Genomic DNA, 10,998 nt, shown 5'->3' with positions numbered 1-10,998 from the left:
ACTGTAAAATTGTAAATAGGTGTCCCTTCCCGAACGGAGACCCGACCTTTGTTTTCTGGGTGTTGTCTCCGTTCCTGCTGCGGCCTACCATCGGCCCAACTCCTGGAGTTGGCGGCCTCCAGGGCTCCGGTTCGCAGAGTCCGCAGACCGGACTAACCATCAGTGGAGCCGGCCGTCCTCGGAGGCTGCGGGAGCGGCTGCGACTCGCCTTAGGCTCGTGCCACGTGGATGCCGACATCGGGAGCTCTGGCAGCGGCAGCGGGTTCGCCCGCCCCGGATCGCGGGGCTTGGGTCGCGGACATTTCACCGTCGGGCGCGGCCTAAAATATGCCGCGGGATATTTCTCTGCTGGGCGGGGGCTTCAATGTCGGGAGCCACGACCGGCCCGACGTGCAGCAACAGCGGCAGCAGCAGCGTGTATCGCCCGCCCCGGATCGGACTTATCATCGGCGGAGCCGGCCGTCTTCGGAGGCTGCGGGAACGGCTGCGACTCGCCTTAGGCTCGGGCCGCTGCGGACCGTCCAGCGCGGCCTGCAACCACAACAACCTGACCATGGGAGAAGACGGCAGGAGAAGGGAAAGACATTGTGGCCTTCCATCACAGTGAGGAGAGGACTGGAGGAGATTCACTGTGATGGATGTTTCTTTGATGGATGTTTCTTTTTTTGTGTGTATTTGGGATTGTGTAATTTTAATGCCTATTTAATGCTTTTATTGTTGGACTGTGGGTGACTGAATTTCGTCCAATTTGGATGACAAATAAAGCTATCTTGAATCTTGAATCTTGAATATTTATGGAGAAAGAGATTAGCGACTAAACCATCAGCCCACTACCAATATTTCATTCTGTTTTTATATTGAGAACCAGGGGAGAGCACGAACGCAGTCCCCCACTACCACAAATTTTGCAGTCGAGTATCCCGCATTTGGGGACATCGCAGGCGTCAGCACACCCGAAGTGCAATGGGATAGCCTCGTCCTGGGACATCGGCCATCCTTTTTTTTGTTTTAATATCAAAAAATACTTTATTCAAATAATAAATATCATTCACAAAACATATTTTTAAACAAGCCCATCCGACATTTCCGGAGGTTACATTTGATACGGACATTCACTTAGACATTTACTTACATTTATACATTAACCCAGTATCCCTTATTTGGAGGGGCGTCTCTCTCCACCACACCCTGCCCCCCATGTCCAGCAGCAGAAGGACCCTAGACTGTGGTCCTCCCCCACAGGGCCTTGGCGTTGGCTGCACCGAGCTTCAGTGCGTCCCTCAGCACGTACTCCTGCAGTCTGCAGCGGACCAGTCGGCAACATTCCTTGACAGACATCTCGCTCCGCTGGGAGGTCTACAAGGATCGGGCAGACCAAAGAGCGTCTTTCACCGAGTTGATGACCTTCCAGCAGCACTCGATGTCAGTCTCCGAATGCGTCCCTGGGAACAGTCCGTAGATCACAGAGTCCTCTGTGACGGAGCTGCTCGGAATGAATCGTGACAGGGACCCCTGCAGACCCCTCCAGACTCTCTTGGCAAATCCACACTCTTTGAAGAGGTGGGCCACCGTCTCCTCTCCGTAGCAGCCGTCCCGGAGGCAGCGTGCGCTGGTAGTGAGGTTCCGGCGGTGTAGGAAGGATCTGACTGGGAGGGCTCCCCTCACCGCCAGCCAAGCCAGGTCTTGGTGCTTGTTGGTGAGTACTGGCGATGAGGCATTTTGCCAGACAAGCTGGGCTGTCTGTTCTGGGAACCACGCCACAGGATCCATGGAGTCATTCCCCTGCAGTGCCTGCAGGACATTCCGTGCTGACCACTGCCCGATGGACTTGTGGTCAAAGGTGTTGGTCCGGAAGAACCTGTCCACAAACGACAGATGGTTCGGCAATGTCCAGCTGACTGGCACATTGCGTGGCATCTGCGCCAGGCCCATCCTTCGCAACACCAGGGACAGGTAGAACCTCAGCAGGTAGTGGCATTTGGTGCCCACGTGCCTTGGCTCTATGCTCCGCCTGATGCAGCCACACACGAAAGTGGCGATCAGAATGAGGGTGACGTTGGGCACGTCTTTACCCCCGTTGTCTGCCGACTTGTGCATTGTGGCTCGTCGCACCCGGTCCATCGCCGACCCCCAGATGAAGCGGAAGACTGCCCGGGTGATCCCCTTGGCGTAGGAGGGAGGGACGGGCCACACTTGCGCCATGTACAGCAGCCCCGAGAGCACCTCACACCTGATGACCAGGTTTTTCCCCGTGATGGAGAGGGAGCGCTGCTTCCACAGCTCCAGCTTCTTCCCCACCTTGGCTATCCGCTCCAGCCAATTCTTGTTACATGCCTCAGCCTTCCCGAACCAGATCCCCAGCACCTTCAGGAAGTCAGGCTTGATGGTGAAGGGGTTGGAAGATCGGTCAGGCCAGTTGCCAAAGAGCATGGCCTCGCTCTTCCTGCGGTTTACCCTGGCCCCCGTGGCCAACTCAAACTGGTCGCAGACGCTGATCAGTCTGCGGACCGACCCTGGATCCAAGCAGAAGACGGCGACATCGTCCATGTACAGGGAGGCCTTAACCTGAGTGCCCCCATTGCCTGGCAATGTCACTCCTCTTATGCTCGCATCCTTCCTGATGGATTCGGCAAAGGGTTCAATGCAACAGACGAACAAGACAGGGTAGAGAGGGCAACCCTGCCTAACTCCAGACCTGACGGGGAAGCTGTCTGATTCCCACCCATTAATTTGGACTGCACTACAGATATCATTGTAGAGCAGTTGTATCCACTTCCTGATTCCCTCCCCAAAGCCCATTTTGGAGAGCACGTCCCTCATGTACGTGTGCGATATCCTGTCGAAGGCCTTCTCCTGGTCCAAGCTGACCAGGCAGGCATCCACCCGTCTGTCCTGCACGTAGGCAATGGTATCTCTCAGCAGCACCAGGCTGTCTGAGATTTTCCTGCCAGGTACAGCACAGGTTTGGTCCGGGTGGATCACCTGTCCCAGAGCAGACTTGACCCGGTTGGCGATGGCCTTAGACAGGATCTTGTAGTCTACATTCAACAATGTGATGGGTCTCCAATTCCTTATGTCATTCATCTCCCCCTTCTGCTTGTAGATTAGGGTGATGCTGCCCTTCCTCATAGAGTCTGACATGCTGCCGGCTAGAAGTATATCGTTGTACACTTCCAGCAGGTCCGGGCCCACCCAGTCCCACAGAGCCGAGTACAACTCTGCCGGTAAGCCATCGCCTCCGGTAGTTTTACTCGAGTCAAAGGAACGGATGGAGCCAGTCAGCTCCTCCAGGGTCAGTGGTTGGTCCAGACTCTCCCGCTTGATGTCGTCCAAGACTTCCGTGATGGAGGACAGGAAGTTCTGGGAGGCGGTGCTGTCTGTGGTCTTTACATCGTACAGATCCTTATAAAAGGATCTGCAGATCTTGAGCATGTCTGACTGCGAGGATGTTACCGAGCCGTCCTCCTCCCTAAGGCTTTTGATCACAGAGCTCCCCCTGTGAACCTTATGGAAGAAGTAACGTGAGCACGTCTCATCCTGCTCAACATGGCGGACCCTGGACCGGAAGATGATCTTGGAGGATTCAGAGGTAAAGAGCCAAGCTTGCCGGCCCTTCAACTCTCTCAGTTCCTCCCTCACATCCACCCCTCTCCTCTGCAGAAGGAGCAGTTGCTGCAAATCTGACTGGAGTTGGCACAGTTCCCTCTTACCCTGTCTTGCTCTCTGGACACCTTTGGAGACGAAGAACTTCTTGATGTTCTCCTTTGTTGCCTCCCACCAGAGTGTTGGGGAGTCAAAGAGGGGCCTCACAGTTCTCCAACATGCGTAGTCCCTCTTTAGCTCCTCAACGCTCTCCGGGGTCAACAGCTCCATGTTTAACTTCCACGTCCCACTGCCCGCCTTCCGGTCCTCCTGTAGGTGACAGGTGGCCTGAAGGAGGCAGTGGTCAGAGAAGAACACCGGCGCGAGGTGGGTGTGTCTGACCGTGACGGCCCTCGATGTGAAGAGGAAGTCTATCCGGGACTGGGCTGAACCGTTCGATCCTGACCAGGTGAATGAACCGCGGCTGGGCTCCGCCTGCAGGGTCACTGAAGGCTTTGCATCTTTGACCGTCTCCACCAGGAGTTTGGAGGTGCCGTCCAGTCTGTGGTTGGCACTGCCGGATCGTCCAGCCGCACCGATGATGCAGTTGAAGTCACCGACCAGAACGAGCGGTCTAGACGTGGCCAGCAGCGGTGGGAGCTGCTGGAGGACGGCCAACCACTCGCTCCGCCTGGGTGAGGCATACACATTAATCAGCCGGAGCGGAGAACCACGGTACATTACATCCACCACCAAGAGACGCCCCCCCCACCACCTCCTTACCTCAGTGATGGTGAAGCCCCCTCCCCGCAGCAAGATCCCCAGTCCGGACGAACGACAATCATTGCCCCCCGACCATACCGACAGTCCATAGGGCCACCATCGCGACCACCTCCGATAGCAGCGAAGGTGTGGCAGCCCGCACTCTTGTAGAAAAGTCACATCCGCCTTTACCTTGGCCAGGTACTGCAAGGCGTTGACACATCGCGCAGTGCTCTTCACACTGCGCACGTTTAAGGATGCCAGTTTCAGCTCCATTGTCCTTTAGTGTCCCAGGCGATCCTCCCGCATGCCAATCATCTGGCTGAGTTCCTGCACATTTTTGTCGCACAGGTAGTGGTACAGGTTGGTGGCTTCCTCAGCACAGGGTGTATTTTCTGGCGAGGCCACTGCGCTGCTCCCAGTTTCATGGAGCTGGGGCCCATCGGCCACTGCGCTGCTCCCAGTTTCCTGGGGCTGGGGCCCATCGGCCACTGCACTGCTCCCGGTCTCCCGGAGCTGGGGCCCATTGGCCACTGCACTGCTCCCGGTCTCCCGGAGCTGGGGCCCATTGGCCGTTGTGCCGCTCCTGGTCTCCCGGAGCAGGGGCCCATTGGCCGTTGTGCCGCTCCCATTCTCCTGGGGCTGGGGCCCATTGGCCGTTGTGCCGCTCCCAGTCTCCTGGGGCTGGGGCCCATTGGCACTGCTCCCAGTCTCCTGGGGCTGGGGCCCATTGGCACTGCTCCCAGTCTCCTGGGGCTGGGGCCCATTGGCACTGCTCCCAGTCTCCTGGGGCTGGGGCCCATTGGCACTGCTCCCAGTCTCCTGGGGCTGGGGCCCATTGGCACTGCTCCCAGTCTCCTGGGGCTGGGGCCCATTGGCACTGCTCCCAGTCTCCTGGGGCTGGGGCCCATTGGCACTGCTCCCAGTCTCCTGGGGCTGGGGCCCATTGGCACTGCTCCCAGTCTCCTGGGGCTGGGGCCCATTGGCACTGCTCCCAGTCTCCTGGGGCTGGGGGGCAACAGACACGTTCTTTCTCTTACCTTCCTCTTCCCCCGTTTTCTTCCTCTGCCTCTGCTTCCGTTGTCGGCTCCTCCCGGTCGTCTCATCCTCCGACGCGGAGAGGTTGCTGGCCTTGTCCTGGGAGAGGACTCTTTTTTGGGACTTGCTTGCCCCCTCTGCCTTTTTCTCCGTGCGCACAGCCTTCAACGTTTTTCTCGATTTTACCACCTTCCATTCCTCCTCTTCCTGTTCCCCCTCTTCCATTGAATCGCCCTCGTGGGCAGGGGGCTGGGGGGCTCTGTCCTGCGGTTGGGGGCTCCTGGTGGTCGCGCTGTCATCGCCCCTGCTCTCCTTTCCTTTTTGGGCTTTTGCCGTGGTAGGAGGCGTCTCGTCCACCCTGGGGGTGCTGGCAGCGGCCCCTCTTATCGCCTGTGCGTACGTGCTAGCTCTTTTAGGGCAGGCCCTGTAGAGGTGGCCTGCCTCCCCACACAGGTTGCAGCTCTTACTCTCTTTACAATCCCTTGTCTCGTGGCCTTCTAACTTGCAGTTTCTGCAGACGACTGTCCTGCATTCTGCCGCCACGTGCCCAGGTTTGTTGCATTTCCTGCACACCCTGGGCTGCCCCACGTACGTCATGTAGCCCCGGTTCACTCCGATAGCGAACACCGAGGGAGGGTGGATGATGAATCCCTTCCCGTCCACCCTCAGCTTCACCTTCACCTGCCTCTTGCTCGTCCAGATCCCGAACAAGTCCTTGATGTCCACACAGTTCCCGGCCCCTTCGATGTAGCGCGCAAGGAAGGTGAGGACATCCACGACGGGCACATGTGGGTTAAACATGTGCACCGTGATCATCTTGTGGGTTAAACATGTGCACCGTGATCATCCGTTCCCTCTGGGTGGGGAGGGTGAAGAGCGGATGTACCTTCAGGAGCGACAGCGGGGCTTCATCCCCCTTCTCCCGGAAGTCCTGCAGCATCTTCTGCCATCCCGCCGGGTTCTGAACCGGGGTTTTAATACACTTGATCTTTTTTTTTCTTTTTTTTTTATATCAAAAAATACTTTATTCAAGTAATAAATATCATTTACAAAACATCTTTTTTAAACAAACCCATCCGACATTTCCGGAGGTTACACATTCAATACAGACATTTACTTACATTTACATACATTTACCCAGTATCCCTTATTTGGAGGGGCGTCTCTCTCCACCACACCCTGCCCCCCATGTCCAGCAGCGGAAGGACCCTAGACTGTGGTCCTCCCCCACAGGGCCTTAACGTTGGCTGCACCAAGCTTCAGTGCGTCCCTCAGCACGTACTCCTGCAGTCTGCAGTGGGCCAGTCGGCAACATTCCTTGACGGACAGCTCGCTCCGCTGGGAGGTCAACAAGGATCGGGCAGACCAAAGAGCGTCTTTCACCGAGTTGATGACCTTCCAGCAGCACTCGATGTCAGTCTCCGAATGCGTCCCTGGGAACAGTCCGTAGAGCACAGAGTCCTCTGTGACGGAGCTGCTCGGAATGAATCGTGACAGGGACCCCTGCAGACCTCTCCAGACTCTCTTGGCAAATCCACACTCTTTGAAGAGGTGGGCCACCGTCTCCTCTCCGTAGCAGCCGTCCCGAGGGCAGCGTGCGCTGGTAGTGAGGTTCCGGTGGTGCAGGAAGGATCTGACTGAGAGGGCTCCCCTCACCGCCAGCCAAGCCAGGTCTTGGTGCTTGTTGGTGAGTACTGGCCATGAGGCATTTTGCCAGACAAGCTGGGCTGTCTGTTCTGGGAACCACGCCACAGGATCCATGGAGTCATTCCCCTGCAGTGCCTGCAGGACGTTCCGTGCTGACCACTGCCCGATGGACTTGTGGTCAAAGGTGTTGGTCCGGAAGAACCTGTCCACAAATGACAGATGGTTCGGCAATGTCCAGCTGACTGGCACATTGCGTGGCATCTGCGCCAGGCCCATCCTTCGCAACACCGGGGACAGGTAGAACCTCAGCAGGTAGTGACATTTGGTGCCCACGTGCCTTGGCTCTATGCTCCGCCTGATGCAGCCACACACGAAGGTGGCCATCAGAATGAGGGCGACGTTGGGCACGTCTTTACCCCCGTTGTCTGCCGACTTGTGCATTGTGGCTCGTCGCACCCGGTCCATCTCCGACCTCCAGATGAAACGGAAGACGGCCCGGGTGATCCCCTTGGCGTGGGAGGGAGGGACGGGCCACACTTGCGCCAAGTACAGCAGCCCCGAGAGCACCTCACACCTGATGACCAGGTTTTTCCCCGTGATGGAGAGGGAGCGCTGCTTCCACAGCTCCAGCTTCTTCCCCACCCTGGCTATCCACTCCAGCCAGTTTTTGTCACATGGCTCAGCCTTCCCGAACCAGATCCCCAGCACCTTCAGGAAGTCAGGCTTGATGGTGAAGGGGATGGAAGATCGGTCAGGCCAGTTGCCAAAGAGCATGGCCTCGCTCTTCCTGCGGTTTACCCTGGCCCCCGTGGCCAACTCAAACTGGTCGCAGACGCTGATCAGTCTGCGGACCGACCCTGGATCCGAGCAGAAGACGGCGACATCGTCCATGTACAGGGAGGCCTTGACCTGAATGCCCCCACTACCTGGCAATGTCACTCCTCTTATGTTCGCATCCTTCCTGATGGATTCGGCAAAGGGTTCAATGCAACAGACGAACAAGACAGGGGAGAGAGGGCAACCCTGCCTGACTCCAGACCTGACGGGGAAGCTGTCTGATTCCCACCCATTAATTTGATCTGCACTACAGATATCGGAGTAGAGCAGTTGTATCCACTTCCTGATTCCCTCCCCAAAGCCCATTTTGGAGAGCACGTCCCTCATGTACGCGTGCGATATCCTGTCGAAGGCCTTCTCCTGGTCCAAGCTGACCAGGCAGGCATCCACCCGTCTGTCCTGCACGTAGGCAATGGTGTCTCTCAGCAGCACCAGGCTGTCTGAGATTTTCCTGCCAGGTACAGCACAGGTTTGGTCCGGGTGGATCACCTGTCCCAGAGCAGACTTGACCCGGTTGGCGATGGCCTTAGACAGGATCTTGTAATCTACATTCAACAATGTGATGGGTCTCCAATTCCTTATGTCATTCATCTCCCCCTTCTGCTTGTAGATCAGGGTGATGCTGCCCTTCCTCATAGAGTCTGATATGCTGCCGGCTAGAAGTATATCGTTGTACACTTCCAGCAGGTCCGGGCCCACCCAGTCCCACAGAGCCCAGTACAACTCTGCCGGTAAGCCATCGCCTCCGGGAGTTTTACTCGAGTCAAAGGAACGGATGGAGCTAGTCAGCTCCTCCAGGGTCAGTGGTTAATAAACTTTTTTTTTTTTTTTTTAATCAAAAAATACTTTATTCAAGTAATAAATATCATTTACAAAACATCTTTTTTAAACAAACCCATCCGACATTTCCGGAGGTTACATATTCAATACAGGCATTTACTTAGACATTTACATACATTTACATACATATCCCTTATTTGGAGGGGCGTCTCTCTCCACCACACCCTGCCCCCCCCATGTCCAGCAGCGGAAGGACCCTAGACTGTGGTCCTCCCCCACAGGGCCTTGGCGTTGGCTGCACCGAGCTTCAGAGCGTCCCTCAGCATGTACTCCTGCAGTCTGCAGTGGGCCAGTCGGCAACATTCCTTGACGGACAGCTCGCTCCGCTGGGAGGTCAACAAGGATCGGGCAGACCAAAGAGCGTCTTTCACCGAGTTGATGACCTTCCAGCAGCACTCGATGTCAGTCTCGGAATGCGTCCCTGGGAACAGTCCGTAGAGCACAGAGTCCTCTGTGACGGAGCTGCTCGGAATGAATCGTGACAGGGACCCCTGCAGACCTCTCCAGACTCTCCTGGCAAATCCACACTCTTTGAAGAGGTGGGCCACCGTTTCCTCTCCGTAGCAGCCGTCCCGAGGGCAGCGTGCGCTGGTAGTGAGGTTCCGGCGGTGCAGGAAGGATCTGACTGGGAGGGCTCCCCTCACCGCCAGCCAAGCCAGGTCTTGGTGCTTGTTGGTGAGTACTGGCGATGAGGCATTTTGCCAGACAAGCTGGGCAGTCTGCTCTGGGAACCATGCCACAGGATCCATGGAGTCATTCCCCTGCAGTGCCTGCAGGACGTTCCGTGCTGACCACTGCCCGATGGACTTGTGGTCAAAGGTGTTGGTCCGGAAGAACCTGTCCACAAACGACAGATGGTTCGGCAATGTCCAGCTGACTGGCACATTGCGTGGCATCTGCGCCAGGCCCATCCTTCGCAACACCGGGGACAGGTAGAACCTCAGCAGGTAGTGGCATTTGGTGCCCACGTGCCTTGGCTCTATGCTCCGCCTGATGCAGCCACACACGAAGGTGGCCATCAGAATGAGGGTGACGTTGGGCACGTCTTTACCCCCGTTGTCTGCCGACTTGTGCATTGTGGCTCGTCGCACCCGGTCCATCGCCGACCCCCAGATGAAACGGAAGACGGCCCGGGTGATCCCCTTGGTGTGGGAGGGAGGGACGGGCCACACTTGCGCCAAGTACAGCAGCCCCGAGAGCACCTCACACCTGATGACCAGGTTTTTCCCCGTGATGGAGAGGGAGCGCTGCTTCCACAGCTCCAGCTTCTTCCCCACCTTGGCTATCCACTCCAGCCAATTCTTGTTACATGCCTCAGCCTTCCCGAACCAGATCCCCAGCACCTTCAGGAAGTCAGGCTTGATGGTGAAGGGTATGGAAGATCGGTCGGGCCAGTTGCCAAAGAGCATGGCCTCGCTCTTCCTGCGGTTTACCCTGGCCCCCGTGGCCAACTCAAACTGGTCGCAGACGCTGATCAGTCTGCGGACCGACCCTGGATCCGAGCAGAAGACGGCGACATCGTCCATGTACAGGGAGGCCTTGACCTGAGTGCCCCCACTGCCTGGCAATGTCACTCCTCTTATGTTCGCATCCTTCCTGATGGATTCGGCAAAGGGTTCAATGCAACAGACGAACAAGACAGGGGAGAGAGGGCAACCCTGCCTGACTCCAGACCTGACAGGGAAGCTGTCTGATTCCCACCCATTAATTTGGACTGCACTACAGATATCGGAGGAGAGCAGTTGTATCCACTTCCTGATTCCCTCCCCAAAGACCATTTTGGAGAGCACGTCCCTCATGTACGTGTGCGATATCCTGTCGAAGGCCTTCTCCTGGTCCAAGCTGACCAGGCAGGCATCCACCCGTCTGTCCTGCACGTAGGCAATGGTGTCTCTCAGCAGCACCAGGCTGTCTGAGATTTTCCTGCCAGGTACAGTACAGGTTTGGTACGGGTGGATCACCTGTCCCAGAGCAGACTTGACCCGGTTGGCGATGGCCTTAGACAGGATCTTGTAATCTACATTCAACAATGTGATGGGTCTCCAATTCCTTATGTCATTCATCAACCCCTTCTGCTTGTAGATCAGGGTGATGCTGCCCTTCCTCATAGAGTCTGACATGCTGCCGGCTAGAAGTATATCATTGTACACTTCCAGCAGGTCCGGGCCCACCCAGTCCCACAGAGCCCAGTACAACTCTGCCGGTAAGCCATCGCCTCCGGGAGTTTTACTCGAGTCAAAGGAACGGATGGAGCCAGTCAGCTCCTCCAGGGTCAGTGGTTGGTCCAGACTC

At 56.8% G+C, this 10,998-nt stretch overlaps 1 pseudogene; it reads right to left on the bottom strand.

Annotated features, from left to right (window-relative positions):
* Positions 1-865: 865 nt before the first annotated feature.
* Positions 866-1,003, bottom strand: LOC144601529 (U1 spliceosomal RNA; annotated as a pseudogene).
* Between the last annotated feature and the right edge of the window lie 9,995 nt (positions 1,004-10,998).

The sequence above is a fragment of the Rhinoraja longicauda genome, chromosome 16 (genome assembly GCF_053455715.1).
Source record: "Rhinoraja longicauda isolate Sanriku21f chromosome 16, sRhiLon1.1, whole genome shotgun sequence".
NCBI classification, from domain to species: domain Eukaryota; kingdom Metazoa; phylum Chordata; class Chondrichthyes; order Rajiformes; family Arhynchobatidae; genus Rhinoraja; species Rhinoraja longicauda.
This window is presented reverse-complemented; position numbering and strand designations above follow the sequence as displayed.